Source organism: Hyperolius riggenbachi, chromosome 8, assembly GCF_040937935.1.
Source record: "Hyperolius riggenbachi isolate aHypRig1 chromosome 8, aHypRig1.pri, whole genome shotgun sequence".
In the NCBI taxonomy this organism is placed as follows: domain Eukaryota; kingdom Metazoa; phylum Chordata; class Amphibia; order Anura; family Hyperoliidae; genus Hyperolius; species Hyperolius riggenbachi.
Window position 1 is genome coordinate 277,200,538 of NC_090653.1, and position 21,844 is coordinate 277,222,381.

The 21,844-nt window shown below is 46.8% G+C and overlaps 1 protein-coding gene across 3 annotated transcripts in view; it reads right to left on the reverse strand.

Annotated features, from left to right (window-relative positions):
- Positions 1-21,844, reverse strand: part of EXD3 (exonuclease 3'-5' domain containing 3) — a 470,687-nt gene that overhangs the window by 432,972 nt on the left and 15,871 nt on the right. The window contains exons 1-2 of one of the 3 annotated variants that reach the window (XM_068248969.1): positions 18,082-18,169; positions 17,856-17,993 (exon numbers count right to left, since the gene is read on the reverse strand). The exons of 1 other annotated variant lie outside the window; for it this stretch is intronic. The gene's annotated coding sequence lies outside the window, so the exon portion shown is untranslated. Of the gene's footprint in view, positions 1-17,855; positions 17,994-18,081; positions 18,170-21,844 lie in introns of those variants that run through there. One more of the 3 variants, XM_068248970.1, reaches the window with a different exon arrangement.

Genomic DNA, 21,844 nt, shown 5'->3' on the forward strand with positions numbered 1-21,844 from the left:
TACACCGGGGGGTGGTGGGGGGCGATTGGAGGGCAGACTGACACACATTTTGGAGGAGCGGTCTGACAAGCAGCAGCGGAGCTAAGACAGTACAAAATCTGTCTGCAGTGTGTAGGGTAGCAATAGATCCCTCTCTGATCAGATTTGATTAGAGGGGATCTGATGATCGATCTGGTGACATATCGACAAGTGTACAGTATGGCCAACTTAAAGGATACCCAAGGTGACATGTGACATGATGAGATAGACATGTGTATGTACAGTGCCCAGCACACAAATAACTAGGCTGTGTTCCTTTTTTTCTTTCTCTGCCTGAAGAGCATGTAAGTGGCAGTTCCTGTCTGAGTCAGGACTGGGTCAGACTACAGTGTGACCCCCACTGATAAATTACAACTACAAAACACTTTCCTAGCAGAAAATGTCTTCTGAGAGCAGGAGAGAGATAAAAATGGTCAATCATTCATAGATTTTAGCTCTGGCATGCTTCATTGAAGGTGTCATTGAGCAAAAACAATAAAATAGTAAAAACTTTAAAAGTAGATTTAAACATAAAATAAAAAAAACTGTGGAATATCTTAAAAAGTCATTTTTAGGAGAAGGAAGATATATACAATTGTTTATTTCATTTGTTTATTTTCACCTCGGGTGTCCTTTAAAGCAGTGTTCCCCAACCCTGTCCTCAAGGCCCACCAACGGTGCATGTTTTGTGGAAATCCACAGAGGTAGTTAATCAGCTTTGCTGTGACACTAATTACCTCACCTGTGCTTGTTTGTGGTTTTCTGCAAAACATGTACTGTTGGTGGGCCTTGAGGACAGGTTTGGGGAACTATGCTTTAAAGAGTGCAAATTGTCACATGGCGAGTATGACCTGTCCCAATAAAATTGATGCTCCGTCACTGGTCCAGAATGAGCTGCAAATCGGATAAGATTTAAGGTGGCCACACAACATACAATTAAAAGATCCAATTTTGCACCAATTTCATAAATATGATTGGTTGTCCCCCCCCCCCCCCAAAAAAAATCAAAAGCTTTTCTTTTCATTCGTTTGAGAAATCTGATCAAATTTCCCATTTTATTCGATAAAAGAAAGTCGGGAGTGTTGAATTTTTCTGATGAGTTTATATGAAAATTGAATGGTGTGTGGTAGATTGTCAATTTTAAACATTTTTTTCGTAATTGGGGAAAAATCTGACATTGGCCAGCTAAATGCTGGAATCAGTCAGAAAAATTGATTGCAGTTTTTGAATTGAAAAGATATTTAAAAAATTGTATGGTGTGTGGCCCCCTTTAGGCTCCTTTCGCATTGTCAGTAAAAACGTTCCATTTATCGGAACTGAACTGGAACACAAGTTTGGGTCCTGTACAAACAGACGGACAAAGCGGGTGGCAACGGTGACAGAATGAAATCTAGCCTATAAGAACGGACTGTGTTCGCACTGTGAGTACCGATTCCAGAGCCAAGCAGAAGCATCAGGCTACAAACGGTTTGCAATAGAGAATTATCCCTCCCCAGGGAGAATGCTCATTGGTTCACTAAGTGGTGGGCCAGTGAGAATCTCGGTGTTGCTCAGGGAGGATTCCCATTGCACTCTTGCAAACCAGTGGGAGCCTGATGCTGCTGATGGAGCGAGGGGATCGATATACTGGTGAACGGACCTGAATGGGGCAGCAGAGGAACGCGAAAATGCCAGGTACCGAGCAGGTGGCTAAGTGAACACAGAATGTACAGAACCGGATCCAAAACTGATGTCAAACTGATCCTTTTAAACGGATCAGTTTTTACCCAATCAGTTCTTCATTCGGTATAGTGTGAACCCGGCCTTAAAGGACTCGTGAGGCATAAAAGTTTTACTTACCTTCCAGCTTCTTCCAGCCCCTAAAGGTCATTTGTGTCCCTGGCCGCAGCTCCCGTCTTCCTTGGGTCCTGCTGGCAGCTTTAACCTTTTCCTGACTGCTGCATGTAAATCATACGCTGTACTTGTGGCTGTTCTAGCCTGATGCGGTGTAGGATTTACGCCGCCTGCCTTTTCTGCTCCCACCGCGATTGTACGCAACCGAGAGGGGAAGATAAGCTGTCATGTGACAGCTGACATCTCCCCTCAGTGATCAGCAGCCATCGCGTATGGCTCCTAATCGCTATGATCGCCGGCAGATCGTAGTGATCACCATTAGAGCTGCGGCGGTCTGAGGGGAAGAAGAGGATCCACCTTCCTGACGGTCGTCGCTTCCCTTCCCCACCGCATGTAAAATGACCTGGTCCTTAAGGGAGGTTAGGCAGCCGGTCACTAAAGGGTTAAAGAGATCCCGAGGTGGATCGCGGGGGGGAGGGATGGGCAGATGGGACACAGAAGCATGGTCTCTGCTTCATGACATGCCTCTGTGTCCCCCCACCCCCCACCGCCGCGCTACGGTCCTCCCGAGTTTAGCGACAAGATTTGTCGCCATCTCGGAGGTAAACATAGAGGGCCAGGGGCGTTCCTGCTGGGTTTCCTGAGCTGCCATTGGGCAGCTCTCTCTCCCTGGCCACGCCCCCTGCACGATATGAGAGACACACAGTCTGTCTGTGCAGCTATGTGACCCAGAGGTTACAAAAGTGAATGTGGGCCATTGGGGCCCACAGGAGCGGCGGGGAGCGGTGGTTTTTGTGGTTACCTGATTCGCTCAGCCCCGCAGATCAGGTAGCCAACGGTTTTGTTTTGTTTTTAGGGGGAGGGGCGCATGCCGATGACGTGGGTGTACTTGCATGGGCAGAAGACACCAACCCGTCGGGGTCGGCAATCCGTAAGGCTGCCAGCAGGACCCCAGAGAAGACGGGAGCTGCGGCGAGGGACCCAAATGACTTTTAGGGGCTCGAAGAAGCCCCAGGTAAGTAAAACTAGATTGAATATTTCACCTTGGAAGTCCTGTAACAATCAGATGCACTTCTGGCAGGCTATAGATTGGCCCACTTCCAAACTGCATACAATTTGCATGCAATCCAAAAACAATTAGCATTTTGCTGTCGATCTCTAAAGGTGCATACACACATCAGATAAAAGTCTTTGGAGAATGAAAGATCACAGACCAATTTTACCCCCTTCCATGTAGTATGAGAGCCATACTCTACACAGTCTATTCTATGGAGCTGATCTCCCCATCAGATAAAATCTTTGCAAGATGCTGCACACAAAGATGCTGTACACGTGCAACAGATCAGTATCTGCTAAAGATCTGTTCCTGCAAAAGATCCATTCCTGCAAAATGCATTCATAGTCTATGATATCTGCAGATCTCATACACACCTTGTTTAACAGACATTCATCTGCAGATCAGATCCACCAGGATTGATCTTCAGATCTGCAGATGATTGTCAGATATGCAGATGAAGTCTGTTAACCCATTCGCGTTCCGTCGTTTTAACTTGAGCAATGTTCACCTCCCATTGATTAGCCTATAACTTTATCACTACTTATCACAATGAACTGATCTATATCTTGTTTTTCCCGCCACCAATTAGGCTTTCTTTGGGGGGGGGGGGGGTACATTTTGCTAAGAGCCACTTTACTGTAAATGCATTTTAACAGGAAAAATAAGGAAAACGGAAAAAAGTTCATTATTTCTCAGTTTTCAGCCATTATAGTTTTAAAATAATACATGCCTCCATAATTAAAAGTCACGTATTGTATTTGCCCATATGTCCCGGTTATTACACCGTTAAAATTATGTCCCTATCACAATGTATGGCGACAATATTTTATTTGGAAATAAAGGTGCATTTTTTCCGTTTTGCATCTATCACTATTTACAAGTTTAAAATAAAAAAAAAATAGAAATATTTCATCTTTACATTGATATTTAAAAAGTTTAGACCCTTAGGTAAATATTTACATGTTTTTTTTTATTATTATTGTAATGGTTTTTTTTTTTTTTATATTAAACATTTTATTTGGGTATTTTTGGGAGGGTGGGATGTAAACCATAGTTTTTTAATGTAAATGTGGGTTGATTTTAATTTTTTTACTTTTTGTTGTAGTTTTACTTTTTGGCCACAAGATGGCGGCCATGAGTTTGTTTACATGACGTCACTCTAAGCGTAACACACGCTTAGAGTGACGCATCGGGGAGGGAACGGCCAGAAAAAGCGAAGCTTCCGAGAGAAGCAGTCGCTTTTTCAGCGGGGGAGAGGAATCCGTGATCGGGCACCATAGCCCGATACATTGATTCCGTGGCTACCGAATCCGCGGCCGGGAGTGCGCGCAATCGGGCGCGGTAGCGCGCATGGTTCCTGGACGTAGTTTCTACGTCCAGGAACCAAAATAGGTTAAACAAGGTGTGTATGAGGATCTGCATATATCAGACTATGAATGCATTTTGCAGAAACTGATCTTTTGAATGTGTGCAGCATCTTGCAAAGATTTCTGTCTGATGGGGAGTTCAGCTCCATAGAATAGACAGTGTTAGGTATGGCTCTCATACTACATGGAAGGGGGTACAATTGGTCTGTGATCTTTCATTTTCCAAAGACTTATCTGATGTGTCTACCCACCTACAGCACCAGGTCTGGCTCCTGAGGCATTGGGGAATCAGCTGCCATTCGCCATAAAATGCTGCATAAATGTGACCGTGCTCCATAACCGGGGATAATGAATTGTATAACGGATCCCGGGTCACTAAGAGGCAGATAAATAACAGTGTCCCACCATGAACTTATGTACGGTACTTTCCTTTTCAGACAGAAAACAGGATTAACTTCACTGTGCACAGTTCTTAATACTGCACTGCCCTCTACTGGCCAAATAGAAGGCAAAAAATATTGCGGTGAATTTCACCTTTAGGTAAAAATGTTTGCAATCAGTGGTAGACAAACCATTTTGCAATTTAATGCTACCTATGTTTTGGTCTTTTTCTACTTAAGTGACACTGAAGCAAAAAAAATATAATGAATTGTATGTGTAGTAGAGCTAAAGCAGTAGAACATTAGCAGCAAAGAAAACAGTCTAATATTTTTATTTTCAGTTATATAGTTTTTTTTTGTTAAGAAAAACAAAAGTTTGCTTTCCTAAAACAGAAAGAATTTGCGATAATTCAGGTTGGAGTGAGCTTGAGATGTCTCCAACAATGCGTCACTGCTGATTATATGCAAATTAACCATTGTACCCTTAGGCCTCGTTCACATCAGGGCCGTTTCTGTGCGCTTTCCACAGCGCACTGCCCTGTGCGTTCAGCAAGGTATTGATTTTTCCATGTAACTAAATGTAGCTGGTTCACATCTATGCGCTGCGCTGAGCAGCGTTACAGAAACGTAGTGTTGCATGCATTTCTGTGCGTTGAGCTGTAAAGCGCACAGCAATGCAAGTGAATGGGTCCGCTTTTTTAGCGCATAGAAGCTCGTACAAGCGCATAGAAGCACGTACAAGCGCATAGAAGCGCATGCGTTTTTTACCCCTAATTGGAGAAAAAAATACATTTACATACAAAAACAAAGTTTTATTGACAACTGCTGCTGCTACAGTAAGCAAAACGTGCTTTAAAGAAGCGCAGCGCAACGCACAGAAACGCGGACTAAAGCGCGCACAAGCGCATGCGTTTTTTACCATGCGCTTTAACACGTTTTTCAGCGCAGCAGATGTGAACGAGGCCTTAGAAGCTAAACACACCTCCAGAACCGCTGGAATGCAATGATATGTCAGCTTGTTAATTTGTACAGAGCCATAATAATCCAACATGCATACAGACTGTTTCGGATTGTTTGATCCTCATCAGTGCATGGCATGGATTAATTTGGCTCTATGGCTCTAATTTGGCTCTTTTTTGTTGTTGTTGTTTTTGGGGGTTTTTTTTAACATAGCTTCATTCTGTCACATTTGGAATTTACAAACCACACTTTATTTTAGGCTGCTTTCACAGTGGGACATTACAGGCGCACGTTAGAGCAGCCTGTAACACAGCCCACCGCACAGCAATGAAACATCAATGGGCTGTTCACAGTGCCCACGTTGCGTTACATAGTAACGCAGCACGTCAAGTTAAATTGCTGCATGCTGTGCGTTATACTGGGCTAAGCCGCGTTAGACTGTTTGCACATGCTCAGTAATGTTGGAGGAGGAGGTCTCCCCTCCTCCTCTGCGGCCAGCCACATGGCTAATATTCGCTGCACTCAGTGACGTGCAGCGTTTACTTCCTGGAGCGGCCGCTCTGTGCGGCGATTGGCAGGCAGCACCACGTGATGCGGATCACGTGGTCTCCGCATCCCATAGCATGAAAAAGGTGCACCAAGAGCTGCATAACGCGGCTCTTGGTAGCGTCCGCCTTTAACACCACCATGAGTTGCGTTAGGGGCACGTTATGCGACATATAACGTCCCCTAAAACAACGTCCTGGTGGGAAAGAGACCTTAATCTACAAAACAGAGCAGAGCTAATGACCCTTTAAACTCCCCTGCAGTAAAACTTTATCTGAAGCTTCTCTCACTTCTTTTTGATGTATAACTGCTTCAGAAAACAGGACTGTCTGACCCAAGTTGAGTCAGAGAGTTCAGAGTAGCTCTTTTACACAGATTAAGTTTTTATAACTCTTCCTGTACTGGAAAACGATATGATGCTCTTTTCTTTGCTACTAATGCTCTATATCTTAACAATACAACACATACAATTCATCATCTCAGAACTTATTTTTCGCTTCAGTGTCACTTTAAATTTGGAAAATATTTGCAATCGCATCTTAACTCGCTGCATTGGTTATGATGCGATTACCGGATGTTTCCAGGGGTGCGAATGGGTCCCCGACAAAGGGGGCAAAGTGAAAAAAAAAAAAAGCATAGTAAAAATTGCTAGATAGCAAAAAAAAAAAATCAAAAAAAAAAAAAATCAGTGTCACAGTTGCCATGTGATTTTCTTACGCTCTTCATTGACTTGACCTAAATCACTAACACAGGAAACATGCACCAGGCACTGCGGTGGTGTTTAGGTTAACTACTTGAAGACCGCCTCACGCCAACGGGCGTGACCGCGGCAGCAGCCACAGGACCGCCTAACGTCAATTGGAGTTAAGTCCTGGGGCTGCAGTTTCCCAGGGAACGTACAGATTGTACTACAATGCAGATTGAATAGTTTTAGCCATAGACCCTGAACAAGCATGCAGCAGATCAGGTGTTTCTGACTTAAAGGAATACTATCGATTGAAACTACTTTTTTTTTTTTTTAATACTCTATATTAGTGTACACATTACCACTAGTGCTAGGGGCACTTTATTTATTCAAACAGGTCTCTCTCTCACTATCCCTGCTTAAAAATTCATTTCTCACACAGCTCTTAGTAGTGTGGGTCACCCTGAGCTGCTTGGTTACTCTGTCACACAGCTCACAAATATATTTCACTGTGTCACTCACAGCATGCAGCAGACATGAGGAGAAACAGGCTGATCTGAGGTGGTAACAGGTAACTAAATGAGCTGGAATATTGCTGGAATATAACTAGCTATACCAGGAGTCTGTGTTTACACTCAGACTGGCTGCCTGCTTGCTTGAGGTGATTCAATCCAGGCTGCATCCACTTTACAAGCTGCTGAGAGGGGCAGACCACTGTCTACAATTAGCATTATTAGTATCTTTATCAGTCAAGAGAAGCAAAGATAATAAACACGCATTGCTAGAATCTTTAACCCCTTACCACCATATCAACAAGATTCTTTCAGCAAGGTGATAAACTATAAACTGAGGAGTTGATAGCAACTCCCCTGTGCAGAGACATGGTCTAGCCCTCTGGGAGCCCTCAGTATTCAATACATTTTGTATCCAACACTGACGCCAAAACTGATGGAGGATTTTACAGCTGAGAGGAACAGCTGTGTGAGGAATCAAATTACTCCTAGTACTTGTCCTATTGTGTGCTACAACATACAGCATTTCAAAATAAATGCATACTTCGATAGTATTCCTTTAACCACTTCGCATCCAGACCTTGTTTTCCCCTTATTGACCAGAGCAGTTTTGACGTTTTAGCTATGTCCCTTTTAAATCAGCCATAACTTTATCCCTACTAACGACACCTAAATGATCTAGGTATCGTTATTTTTTTCAGGACAAACTAGACTTTCATTGGCGGGTATTTTGTCCCTAGACCAAAAAAGTTTTCTATGCATTTTAACCACTTCCCGACCGCCGTATAGACAATTGGCGGCCGGGAAGTGGACCCCGCAAGGATCGCCGTATTGACAAATGGCGGCGGTCCTTGTAGGGGCATGGGCGGTGCGATCGCGTCATTCGTGACGCGATCAGCCGGGGACTGGCTCCGCCCACCTCGCGCTGTAACCCACCGGCCGTTTGGAAGCGCCGGCGGGTTACTAGCACCCGGATCGCCGCATACAAAGTGTATAATACCCTTTGTAATGTTTACAAAGTGTGTTATACAGGCTGCCTCCTGCCCTGGTGGTCCCAATGTCCGAGGGACCACCAGGGCAGGCTGCAGCCACCCTATGTCGCACCCAAGCACACTGATTTCCCCCCCCTGCCCCCTGATCGCCCACAGCACCCCTCAGATCCCCCCTGCCCACCCCCCAGACCCCTGTTTGCACCCAATCACCCCCCTAATCACCCATCAATCACTCCCTGTCACTATCTGTCAACGCTATTTTTTTTTATGCACCCCCCTGCCCCCTCCTGATCAACCCCCCACCCCTCAGATTCTCCCCAGACCCCCCCCCCCCCCCCCGTGTACTGTAGCATCTATCCCCCTGATCACCTGTCAATCACCCGTCAATCACCCATCAATCACCCCCTGTCACTGCCACCCATCAATCAGCCCCTAACCTGCCCCTTGCGGGCAATCTGATCACCCACCCACACCAATAGATCGCCCGCAGATCCGACGTCAGATCACCTCCCAAGTGCAGTGTTTACATCTGTTCTCTACCCTAAACACCCACTAATTACCCATCAATCACTCCCTATCACCACCTGTCACTGTTACCCATCAGATCAGACCCTAATCTGCCCCTTGCGGGCACCCAATCACCCGCCTACACACTCAGATTGTCCTCAGACCCCCCCCCCCCCCCCTTATCAATTCGCCAGTGCAATATTTACATCTGTTCTTCCCTGTAATAACCCACTGATCACCTGTCAGTCACCTGTCAATCACCCATCAATCACCCCCTGTCACTGCCACCCTTCAATCACCCCCTGTCACTGCCACCCATCAATCAGCCCCTAACCTGCCCCTTGTGGGCAATCTGATCACCCACCCACACCAATAGATCGCCCGCAGATCCGACGTCAGATCACCTCCCAAGTGCAGTGTTTACATCTATTATCTACCCTAAACACCCACTAATTACCAATCAATCACCCCCTGTCACTGCTACCTATCAGATTAGACCCCTATCTGCCCCTAGGGCAATCAATTACCCGCCCACACCCTCAGAACGCCTCAGACCCCAGCCCTGATCACCTCGCCAGTGCATTGCTTGCATCTATTCCCCCCTCTAATCACACCTTGAGACACCCATCAATCAACTCCTGTCACCGCCTAGCACACCTACCCATCAGATCAGGCCCTAATTTGCCCCGTGTGGGCTCCTGATCACTCGGCCAAACCCTCAGATTCCCCTCAGACCCCTTTCCGATCACCTCCCCAGTGCATTGATTGCATCTATTTTCCCATCTAACCACCCCCCTGAGACACCCATCAATCACCTCCTGTCACCCCCTAGCACTCCTATCCATCAGATCAGGCCTAATACAACCTGTCATCTAAGAGGCCACCCTGCTTATGACCGGTTCCACAAAATTCGCCCCCTCATAGACCACCTGTCATCAAAATTTGCAGATGCTTATACCCCTGAACAGTCATTTTGAGAGACATTTGGTTTCCAGACTACTCACGGTTTTGGGCCCGTAAAATGCCAGGGCAGTATAGGAACCCCACAAAGTGACCCCATTTTAGAAAAAAGACACCCCAATGTATTCTGTTAGGTGTATGACGAGTTCATAGAAGATTTTATTTTTTGTCAAAAGTTAGCGGAAATTGATTTTTATTGGGTTTTTTTTCACAAAGTGTCATTTTTCACTAACTTGTGACAAAAAATAAAATCTTCTATGAACTCGCCATACACCTAACGGAATACCTTGGGGTGTCTTCTTTCTAAAATGGGGTCACTTGTGGGGTTCCTATACTGCCCTGGCATTTTAGGGGCCCTAAACCGTCTAGAAAACAAATGCCTCAAAATGACCTGTGAATAGGACGTTGGGCCCCTTAGCGCACCTAGGCTGCAAAAAAAGTGTCACATGTGGTACCGCCGTACTCAGGAAAAGTAGTATAATGTGTTTTGGGGTGTATTTTTACACATACCCATGCTGAGTGGGAGAAATCTCTCTGTAAATGGACAATTGTGTGTAAAAAAAAAATCAAACAATTGTCATATACAAAGATATTTCTCCCACCCAGCATGGGTATGTGTAAAAATACACCCCAAAACACATTATACTACTTCTCCTGAGTACGGCAATACCACGTGTGGCACTTTTTTGCAGCCTAACTGCGCTAAGGGGCCCAAAGTCCAATGAGCACCTTTAGGCTTTATAGGGGTGCTTACAATTTAGCACCCCCCAAAATGTCAGGACAGTAAACACACCCCACAAATGACCCCATTTTGGAAAGTAGACACTTCAAGGTATTCAGAGAGGGGCATGGTGAGTCCGTGGCAGATTTCATTTTTTTTTTTTTGTCGCAAGTTAGAAGAAATGGAAACTTTTTTTTTTTTTTTTTTTTGTCACAAAGTGTCATTTTCCGCTTACTTGTGACAAAAAAAGTATATCTTCTATGAACTCACTATGCCTCTCAGTAAATACTTTGGGATGTCTTCTTTTCAAAATGGGGTCATTTGGGGGGTATTTATACTATCCTGGAATTCTAGCACCTCATGAAACATGACAGGGGGTAAGAAAAGTCAGAGATGCTTGAAAATGGGAAAATTCACTTTTTGCACCATAGTTTGTAAACGCTATAACTTTTACCCAAACCAATAAATGTAGGCTGAATGGGGTTTTTTTTAATCAAAAACATGTTTGTCCACATTTTTCGCGCTGCATGTATACACAAATTTTACTTTATTTGAAAAATGTCAGCACAGAAAGTTAAAAAAATCATTTTTTTGACAAAATTCATGTCTTTTTTGATGAATATAATAAAAAGTAAAAATCGCAGGAGCAATCAAATAGCACCAAAAGAAAGCTTTATTAGTGACAAGAAAAGGAGGCAAAATTCATTTAGGTGGTAGGTTGTATGAGCGAGCAATAAACCGTGAAAGCTGCAGTGGTCTGAATGGGAAAAAAGTGCCTGGTCCTTAAGAGGGGTAAAGCCCACGGTCCTCAAGTGGTTAATGGGATAAAGAGGGGGGGGGGGGGGGGGGGAAATGAACAAAAATGCATTTTTTGCTCAGTTTTTATCAATTCCAGTTTAAAAATAAAAAGTGCCACAGAAGATAAAAACATGTCACCAGTATTCTGTCCCCCAGTATAGATAGCAAAATGTGTCCCGAGTATCAGACACACCCCCCCCCCTTATAGCCAGATGTGTCCCCAATATCAGTCACCCCCAGTATAGCCCGGTGTGTCCTCTGTTTGGCACCTCCCAGTATAGATAGACAGATCTATCCCCAGGATTACTGCCCCTCATAACTAAATGTGTCCCCAGGAATAGTGGTCCCCCATTATAGCCAGATGCGCCCTCAGGATTAGCGGGTGCACCCTGGATTAGGGCCCCCCACCATTATAGCCAGATCTGCCCCCAGTATAAAATTATACACATAAAATTAAAATGTATCCTCTCTTACTTTATCCTACCCCCCCCCCCAGCTGCACATTTTACCCCCCACCAGGGCTCAACAACCCCCATAAGGGCCAGCCAGATGTCCCACCCCCCACCCAGGCAGCCCCCTCGGTGACCAGATCTGTTAAAAAAAAAAAAAAGGATTAGAAAGTAGCCTGACTCACCTTTTCCTGTTCCAGCGACCAGCCTGCAGCCCAAACCTCCGATCGCCGCTCTGCACGCAGCCCTGTGATGCTGGTTACCGGGTCTTGATGACGTCATCAAGCCGGGACTCGGCTATTCAGCATCACAGGGCTGCGTGCAGAGCGGCGATCGGAGGCTTGAGCTGCAGGCTGGTCGCTGGAACAGGAAAAAGGTGAGTCAGGCTGCTTTCTAATCCTTTTTTTTAAGCAGATCTGACCACGGAGGGGAGAGATGAATGATCACGCTGTTTGCTACAGCGGTGATCGTTCATCTGCGGAGGAAGGGGGGGGGGTTACTAATTGGCTACAAAGGAACATTTTCCCTTTCACCAATTAGTATTGCAGCTGTTAGTGCCGGGAGGTGCGCTCTGAAGCACACCTGTTCCTGCACAACAGGGCTGCAAGCAGATCAGTATATCTACGTCGCTGTGGCTTGGAGAGAGCCATAGCTGACGTAGATATACTGTATTGAAGGACAGAGTGGTTAAATCTGACAGGATTAGCTGCACGCTTGTTTCACGTGTGTGATTCAGACACTACTGCAGCCACAGAGATCAGCAGGGCTGCCAGGCAACTAGTATTGAATAATAAGAAATAAATATATATGGCAATCTCCATACCCTTCTCACTTTAGGTGTCCTTTAATTCCACCCATTAAATCAGCACTTCTTTGTTGAACTCCTCCTAAGGGCTCATTTCCACAGACTGTTGAGCTGTGTGCTCAGAAAGCAGTTACCAGGCAGCAGTGAGCAGTTACCAAGCAGCTGTGAACAGTTACCAGGCAGCAGCAGTGAGCAGTTGTGAAAGTTTGAGAGGCATTTCACTGCCTATCAACAGTCCATGGAAAAGAGGCCTCACACTCCAGTAAGGCCCATAATCCTTCATGAGTAATTAGCTGCACACAGAAAGCACTGCAAATCGTCCTGCACAGCTGGAGTAATCAGCAAAGTCTGACACACCCATCAGGTATTTTAGGTAAGGCACCTTAACCCCTTCAGTACCATCGGTTTCTGGCCCTGACCAAACCAGAGACCGCTGGTACATGAAAATGGCGCATAACGATGAATCGCCGCTACAGCCGTTCACTCTGCACACCTGTCGCCTCAGCCCAACCCACTCTGCCACCTCTCTGACAGCAGAGCTCTGTGCGCCGGTCAGGAGCAGATTTCATTGACTACTGACCCTATGATCAATGTGAGCTAATCACATTAACTCACACTGATGACAGGGTCAGGAGCCAATTAAATCGTCTCCTGAACGGCTCACAGAGCTCTGCTGTCATATCGACAGCAGGGGGAGTGAACTGCAACAGGGAGAGAGTGACGCAATTGTCGGGAGCTGCTAGTGGGCGCAGCAGTGAGTGAAATCTACCCCCTAGCAGGAATAACGGCCTCCAAACAGGGCGTAGATTTCAATCACCGCTGTCCGCGGTTAGGGATAGTTTTACGTACGACTGGAGGTATCGGGGGGATGGAATTCAGCATGGAGCGCTGCGGTGGGTAAATTAAATCTCCGACTCCTCGGTATATTTAAATCACTGACTCCGATTCCAAGTACCCAAAATTGCTCCGACTCCTCAGCCCTGCTGCCATGGCCTCCTACTCAGACACAGGCGGGTAGATTCACTTCGCACAATACTGTGCTCGTTCATCTTTATTCACCTCTAATGTTATCTCCTGTCTAAACAATTCTCTTTAAAGTGAACCTTAAGTGTCCCAAAAAAAATGAGTTTTACTCACCTGGGGCTTACCTCAGCCCCCTGCAGCTGATCGGTGCCCATGACGAGTCGCTCTGATGCTCCGGGTCCCGCTGGCGGCCACTTCCGGTTTCGCCGTCAGGACCCGTCAGGCTGGGGAACGCGGCTGATACTACGCGTTCCCAGCCAAAATAGCACCCCTATGCGGCCATATGTCCGCATACGGGTGCCTATGCGGACATATGGCCGCATAGGGGTGCTATTTTGGCTGGGAACGCGTAGTATCAGCCGCGTTCCCCAGCCTGACGGGTCCTGACGGCGAAACCGGAAGTGGCCGCCAGCGGGACCCGGAGCATCAGAGCGACTCGTCGTGGGCACCGATCAGCTGCAGGGGGCTGAGGTAAGCCCCAGGTGAGTAAAACTCATTTTTTTTGGGACACTTAAGGTTCACTTTAAGGTGGCAACAGACAATGAGATGCAATGACATTCCAATGGGGCTTTCACATCTAGTGCAGTGCGGCAGCTTCCAATGCAGTAACACACAGTACGCTGTGCGTTACCAGGGCAACATGCCGTTTACAGTGGGAGTGAGGCATACTTTCATTTTACTGCATACCTCACTATATGGGCACAACACAGCCCTACTGCGGTGCGACTTTTTTTTTGCTCCATGGTGTTTCATCGCACGCAACACACAGTGTGACAGGACCCCTGCCCCTCATCACCTGTGGCTGATAACTCCTCAGAAATAGGTTATGTATAATGAGGACCAAAGAGATCACAGAACACTCCTATTTAATAAGTGATAATATGAAAGGGTAGCGCAACAAAATGGCAGAAGCCTGGGATTTATAGACGGCCAGTCCTGAAGCCCACAAAAGCAAACTCAATGTAACAATACAGGTAGTCCCCAATTTACAAACGACCCGCCGATGACATCACGCAGCCGGGGGCTACCTCTTCTGCTGCCGTTCCTTAAGCAGAGTAGGCGCAGCGCAAGCCAGATAGGGGACATCTCACCTGTTCCTTGCTGGTGTAAATTCCCATCGTGCTGCCCGGAAGCTGCGCGGCCCGTCCTCTCCGTTAACTGTCCCCCCGGCGGCTTCTCATGCGTCGCATAATGACGCAATCAGGAGAAGCCCCCTAGTGGCGGTGCCTCCTAATGTGACACATGTGAAGCCGGGGGGGGCGGTACAGTGAACGGAGAGAGAGGACGGGCCGCGCAGCTTCCGAGCAGCACGATGGGACCTTACACCAGCAAGGAACAGGTGAGATGTCCCCTATCTGGCTTGCGCTGCGCCTACTCTGCTGAAAGAATGGGGGCAAAGGAGACAGTGGTGACAAAGGAGGAGACAGAGGACAAAGGAGACACATGGGAGACACACAAGGGAGACACGGGGGCCAGAGATGAGACAGAGGGGGACACTGGAGAATCAGAATCAGAATTTATTTCGCCAAGTACAACGGTGGGTTGTACCCGGAATTGGTTTTGGCGCATACAGGGTCGTTGGTGAAGAACACAAGAAAATAACATACAGTTTAGCATGGCACATACATAGACGTAGGGCAAGCATACATAGGACAACATTACAGCTTGTGCATACAGTTAAGCAGAGTGCAGCATCGCATGCAGTTAAGCATGGTACATACATATAAACAATAAAAGCAAAAATAAAAAGCAAAACAGAGCATTACAGCATACACGTACGGTTAACGTAATACAGAAACATAGCACAGCAAACACTAATAGCAGGAACAGAAAAGAGTGGGACTGGAGGAGCAGCCTGAGAGCTGATATGAGCGCTGCCATTTTTGGCACTAGACGCTACACAGCGACACGCTCCCAACAAGACAGGTGCTACCGATTGTCCACGAAGTAGAGAGAAAGAAACTGAGAAAGCTGAGGGGCATCATGGTGGAGGCGGACAGCAGAGTTCACTCGGATCAGGTTGCCCCGAGGAGTAGTGCTCCTGATTTCAAGCCGCACGGCCGGTTGGTGAGGGTGCAGACACAGTGAGGGCCCTGTGGGGCCAGGGTGCACCCGGGGGCACCTTTGGGCGGTGGATGTGGGGCCTGGGGCCACCCCGGCTGGGCAGCAGTGGTGGACAGGCCAGGGGTGTCCCGTGGGGTCAGGGTGCACCCGGTGGCACATTTGGGCGGTGGATGTGGGGCCTGGGGCACCCCGGCTGGCAGCAGTGATGGACAGGCCAGGGGGGTTTCCTTTGGTGGTGGCAGGGCACATACAATGGGGAGCAGCATCGTCCCTGTGGCTGCGTGATAGCCTACCTGTAGCCAGTAGAGTTGCCATTCCAGGGCAGCAGTAGTGTACAGACACATGGCGGCGAAACAGCTGCGGTCCACGTGGACAGGCCAGGACTTCTGGCTGATTGGTGAGGCGAAGGAGCTGGAGCCGGTACTGGAGCCTCAGAACGCAGCCGCTGGCAGGTGGCAACTGTGAGGAGGGACCCGGTGGTGGAGGGTACCCGGCGGTGGAGCTCACTCGACGGTGACCGAGACAGTACAGAGACTGTACAGACTCTGAAGTCACCTGGCCTCCCGAGATGATCCCGTGGGCAGCCGCAGCGGTGGGTCCGCGTCCGGACTCCCCTGACTAGGGGAGCGTGCCGACTGCCCATCCGCTGACCTCAGGACATGCCGCTCAAAACAGCTGATGGGGGCGTCAGTGCGGCCAATGGAGACCTGCGGCGGCCTTGTGGCTGGGATGTGTGGTGGGCAGGGCCTCTCTTCAGGGAGCCGTTTCGGATGGCGAGCAGCGGGGCTGTGTGGCATGCGGGTGACTGATGCAGGTGGCAAAGCCGGTGGTCTGGCCGCAGCGATGTTGGATCAGCAGGCTCCGTCCTGCTTCCTGATGTCTGCCGCGGTGCTCGCTGGGTCCTGCACGTGGGTCGCGAACGGCTGATGTTCTCGCGGACCACGACCCGATGGCTGGTGCCGAGCCAGCATGTTCTCCCTCAGCGTGTAGAGGAGCTCAGAGGTGAGCAGGGACAAGATTACATATAAAAAAGGGAAAAAGACCGGAGCCCTGTGGCCGCGGCGTCCGAGTCCGGCGCCATCTTGTATCAATCTTGTATCAACAAAGGACAGAAATGGCACAGTGTCCCGACTTAAGAACGGATTCAGGTTAAGAACGAACCTACAGTCCCCATCTTGTTCGTTAAGCGAGGACTACCTGTATGGAATAAATCCAGCGCTAGTGATCAATAAAATGAAGCTGTAAACAGGACTGCACAGGACCCTGCACTTTATAATGACAGCTAGGCAAAGTTCCCTTCCAACATAAAGAGAATGGAAGAAAAGTCTGCAGGACAAAAAGAGGAGACCGGGTCACCTACCAGATGGTTAAAGGACCTCTGTCGCGAAAATCTTAAAATGTAAAATTCATGTAAACATATACAAATACAATGCAAAAACATATACCGGAGTTAAATGGGCCATAAATTACTTTTCTACTATGTTGCTGTCACTTACAGTTAGTAGTAGAAATCTGACATTACCGACAGATTTCGGACTAGCCCATCTTCTCATGGAGGGGGTCTCAGGGTTTTCTTTATTTTTAAAAGCACTTAGTGAATGGCAGTTGCTCACTCCAACTGCCCAAAAAGTGTGCAGCGAGCAGGGAGGCCGGACAGCATCTTTGTATAAATCCTTTTCAGGAAATGTCTTTATAAAGAATAAAGGCCATGCTCAGAATCCCCCATGAAGAGATGGACTAGCCCAAAACCTGTTGGTAATGTCAGATTCCTACTACCTACTGTAAGTGACAGCAACATAGGAGAAAAGTAATTTATGGCTCATTTTACTCTGGAAGAAATGTACTTCTTATTTGTATGCGTTTTAAATTGTAAGATTTTCACGACAGTTCCTCTAAAGCGGACCTGAACTCAGAACTTCCTTTCTGCTCTAAAAGATACCCAGCAGCATAATAACATTTAGAGAAAAACATTTGTTTGGTACAGCTGATACAAATCCCGCAATAAATCTACTTCCTGCTTTCACTGAAGCAGACATAGGGTTAACATCCTGTGTTTACAAATTAGCTGCTCTGCCGAGGCAGCTAGCTGACACAGCTGAGTAATCTAATTACACTTGTGATTAGTCACAGATGAGAGGGGGGGGGGGGTTAAACAGGTGAAACTCTCTCAATACATACAGGGTGCATTTCACGGTTTTCCTCCTGTTCTGTGCAAGAGTTCAGGTCCACTTTAGTGTAATCGGCTGGTAGAGGTGGCTGATATGCGGCTAGCAGGCATCAGGTACTCCCGCCGGTGCCGGATACTGGAGGACTTTACTGTAATGATAATATAACAGAAACCCCTCTAACCACAATGTGAAGTAATGTGTCCATCAGAGAGTTCAGTATAAGTGGTTGTCCTTACCTTTTTGAGTTGCTGTGAATAGTGTGTGCCCCTCTGCACTGTGCTTGTTGTACTGTGTGAGTTATATAGGCTCTTTTCATGCAAATCATGGGTACAGGAAGTGTTGTTCGAGTTGTTTGGAGCGCATAAATGGAGGAAGCAGCCGCTGGAACGCACAGCACAGCTTCTTTTTCAGTGTTATGCTGCCACCTAGTGTTCAACATGGGAAATGCTAACTGTTGTATAAAATTACGTGGGAAGTGTAGTGGGGATGGTGTTTAGTTGTAATGAGGCCCAGGGGCGCAGGGCCGGCCTTAGGTTTCACAGCGCCCTGAGCGAAACCTGATTTTGGTGCCCCCCTTCATCCTCTTCACGTGTGCACACGCGCGCACACACACACAGGCCCATATGTAATTCACCTTTTCACCTGAGTTCCCTCCTAGGACAGGGGTTCCCAAGCTTTTTTGAAGTCGTGACACATCACGCCAAATGCTCATATCTCTGTGACACATCATATATGTATAACAGAAAATACTAATAATAACCACAAAATGGATGGAAAGCGTGCATTATCCTGAATACACTTAAAAATGAAGGCTAGAACCTTACAGGATCATTAATTAATACAATCAGTGGGACAGTTAGGTCCTTCCAGTATAGGAAGTCAGGTGTTGGTGCCCTCAGTATAGGTAGCCAGCTACAGGCGCCCCCTTGGAAGCCGGCGCCCTGAGCGGCCGCTCCAGTCGCTCAGGTCAAAGGCCGGCTATGGGCGTAGCAATAGGGGTTGCAGAGGTAGCCACCGCATCAGGGCCCTTGGGCCAGAGGGGCCCGAAGGGCACTCCCTCAACTATAGTATTAGCTCTTTATTGGTCCTGTGCTGGTAATAATCACTTCTATAGATACTTTGAATAGTAGTGATTACTAACAAACACTTCCCCATCCCCTTCTTGCACCTCTGACACTGTAGTTGCCATTGGCAGGTTTTGGTGCGCCGTATCGATTGTTATGTATGGAGTGCTTGGGGGGCCCCAATGTAAATCTTGCATCGGGGCCCACAGCTCCTTAGCTACGCCACTGATGAGGGGTATAGACAGGACCACAGCAGTAGAAATGATTCAATAAATGTTTTATATAGGAGGAGTTTATGATCTAATTGTCTGAATTAAAGCAATCTGGAAAGAAAAAAAGACTTTAAAACGGTATTAACCACCAGAGGCGTAGACAGGGTTTTCAGCATCCAGGGATATAGACAGTTATTGCGCCCCCTCTGGACAAAATGGGTGTGGCAACACATCAGAATGTGGTCATGGGCAGAGTCAAATGCTATTTAGATAGCCATATATGCCCCCTTACCCCATTCAGATAGCCAGATATGCCCCACTTTAAATAGCCAAATGTGTGCTCCTTTAGATAGCCAGATGTGCCCCCCCCTTCTAGACAACCAGATGTGGCCCCTTTAGATAGCCTTTTTCAGCTGCTGTTAACACTTCTACACTTCTCTGGAGAAAGAGGGAGAGAAGCAGGGACACTTCGGTTAGCAAGCAAGCCACCTACACGTGGGGGTGCAACAGCCGTGCTGAGCGCCCTCACAGTGCTGCACCCAGGGACATGTGCCCACCCATAGCTACGCCTCTGTTAACCGCTTCCCTGAGATAGGTTATTTCATAAAGTGATCCCGAGCCAAAGATCGGGAGGTGTTCCTCATGCAGGCTTGATTTATTTCTGGCACTGTAGTTGGCCTGAGTAAGTGGGCAGTGTCACGGAAGAGCCGTGAGACCAGAAAACGCAATCGGTTTCCTGCACCGATTGTTGTTGCGTTGCCAGATCAAGGTTTTATGTCTAGGGGGGTAGCAGACTGTCGAGCCTGGGGTCTTCTTTTGGAAATCTAGCATTTCAGTTGTTAGCAGAACTTTCTTTTCATGAGATAAGTGGCTCTCTGAGAAGACCTGGTTGTGTAATTATCTTCATCAAAAGAGTTCCTTCCTGGGCCAGTGACACCAAGGTGTGAAAGCTTTCTGGCAGTAAGCCCCAAATGGCAAAGTGTTGCTGCCTTTTTGAAGAGACAGGATAACCTCCGCAGAAGACAAGACTGCTCGATTCCGTTGGAAGCAGAGAGAAAATGAATGCTGTATGTGATTTGTAGCCTGTTTAAGAAATACCGTTCATATGAGAGGTATGAAAGTTATCTCATTCTGCTGGTCCGGATTTGGTGAAAATGTAATATTAAATTGAGGCCACCGACATACCCAGAACCCGAGGTATTCTGCTACTTCGTAACCGGACATGCGACAGCAATCAAGTTTGATGTCATATGAACTGTCATATTCTGAGGAATATGAATCGGTGACTGTTGTGTGTGTGCGGGAAGCGTAGGCTGAGAACTGGGAAATGTCATATTTGGTGAGCACCAGAAACCCACGCAGGAGGTTAACCGCACCCTGTCCAGCCCCTGGGCTGAGCCTGAGACCCCACCCAAAAACGTGGGTCATTCAAAAGAACTTGCCAGGGGCTCTTCCTTTAGTCCTCCAAATCCCATCTTCACAAGAGCATGCTGCTGCTAGCCAGAGGACCATGTGGTTAGCGGCCATCTTGTCTTAACTTTGCTCCTGAACTGAAACAAAGGAACTTCACGTGTTTTCCCAGGAAGGACATATTTCCACATGAACTTAAGTATTTGTATTTTCTTCCCCTTTTATTTTTATACTGTGCTACGATTGTCTCCATAATTGTTGATTTTAATGATTTCCTGTATATATTATTTATATTGAATTAATAATAAATGACTAAAAGTCAGTTATTTGTTCATCTACCCCTGCTATTCATCCGCACAAACTGAACCCTAGCTTCTGAAGAGTCGCTACTACTGTTGATAGCTAGATAAAATAGAGTGTTAAACTGTTTTATTTGCAGGTATTAGTGTCAGTGTAGTGAGGTCTCCTACCCTTCTGTAGGATGGTGGCAGTTATACCCTGAAATAGTGTGTAAATTGTATCACTGTAACTCACAAGCTCCCTTCTAGTCTGTCTGCTGCCAAAATTCCAGCGGTTTCTGCACACCGATTGCGATTACAGATTGCATGGTCTGTGTGCTGAAACCTAATTGGAAGGCATTGTGCGGTCTGGCCACTAGGGGGTGTGTTACAGGCAGGAACCCATAAAACATGTCTTGTACCTAATAAAATCTGGTTATTACATATACGATTTTGTCCTCATTCAGGTAATCCACCACAACTTTATTCTGTTTTAGCTGTTTTTAACACAGTTTTATCATCAACATTTGGGCATCTCTTCCCCCTTTTACAGGGAAGAAGAAGAAAAAAATCATAATTTCTCCGATTTCAGCAATTATAGTTTGAAAATAAAAAGTTCTACTGTAGATAAAACCCACACATTTTATCTGCCCATTTTTCTTGATTATGACAACATTTAAATTATATTGCTAGAACAATGTATGGTGACAATATTTCATTTGGAAATAAAAGGTATTTTTTCATGAAAACTTTACAACGTCACCAGACACACGCCCCTCTCAAAAGAATCGCACACCTGCAGTGGAGAGGTTGCCGGTGCAAGGACCCCGTTGCAGCATAATCCAGAACATCGTACGAGAGATCCGCACACAGACTTCTATGGAACAATAGTGGATCTGAGATAAAAACTTTTACTCATTGCGTAATTGTGTTCCTTTCACATAGTGTATAGGGCATTCCTCAAGCAAAATACTTTTTTTGTTTTAATACTCTAATTCCCTATAAACTAAACAAGCCTCGCCTACAGCTTTTCAC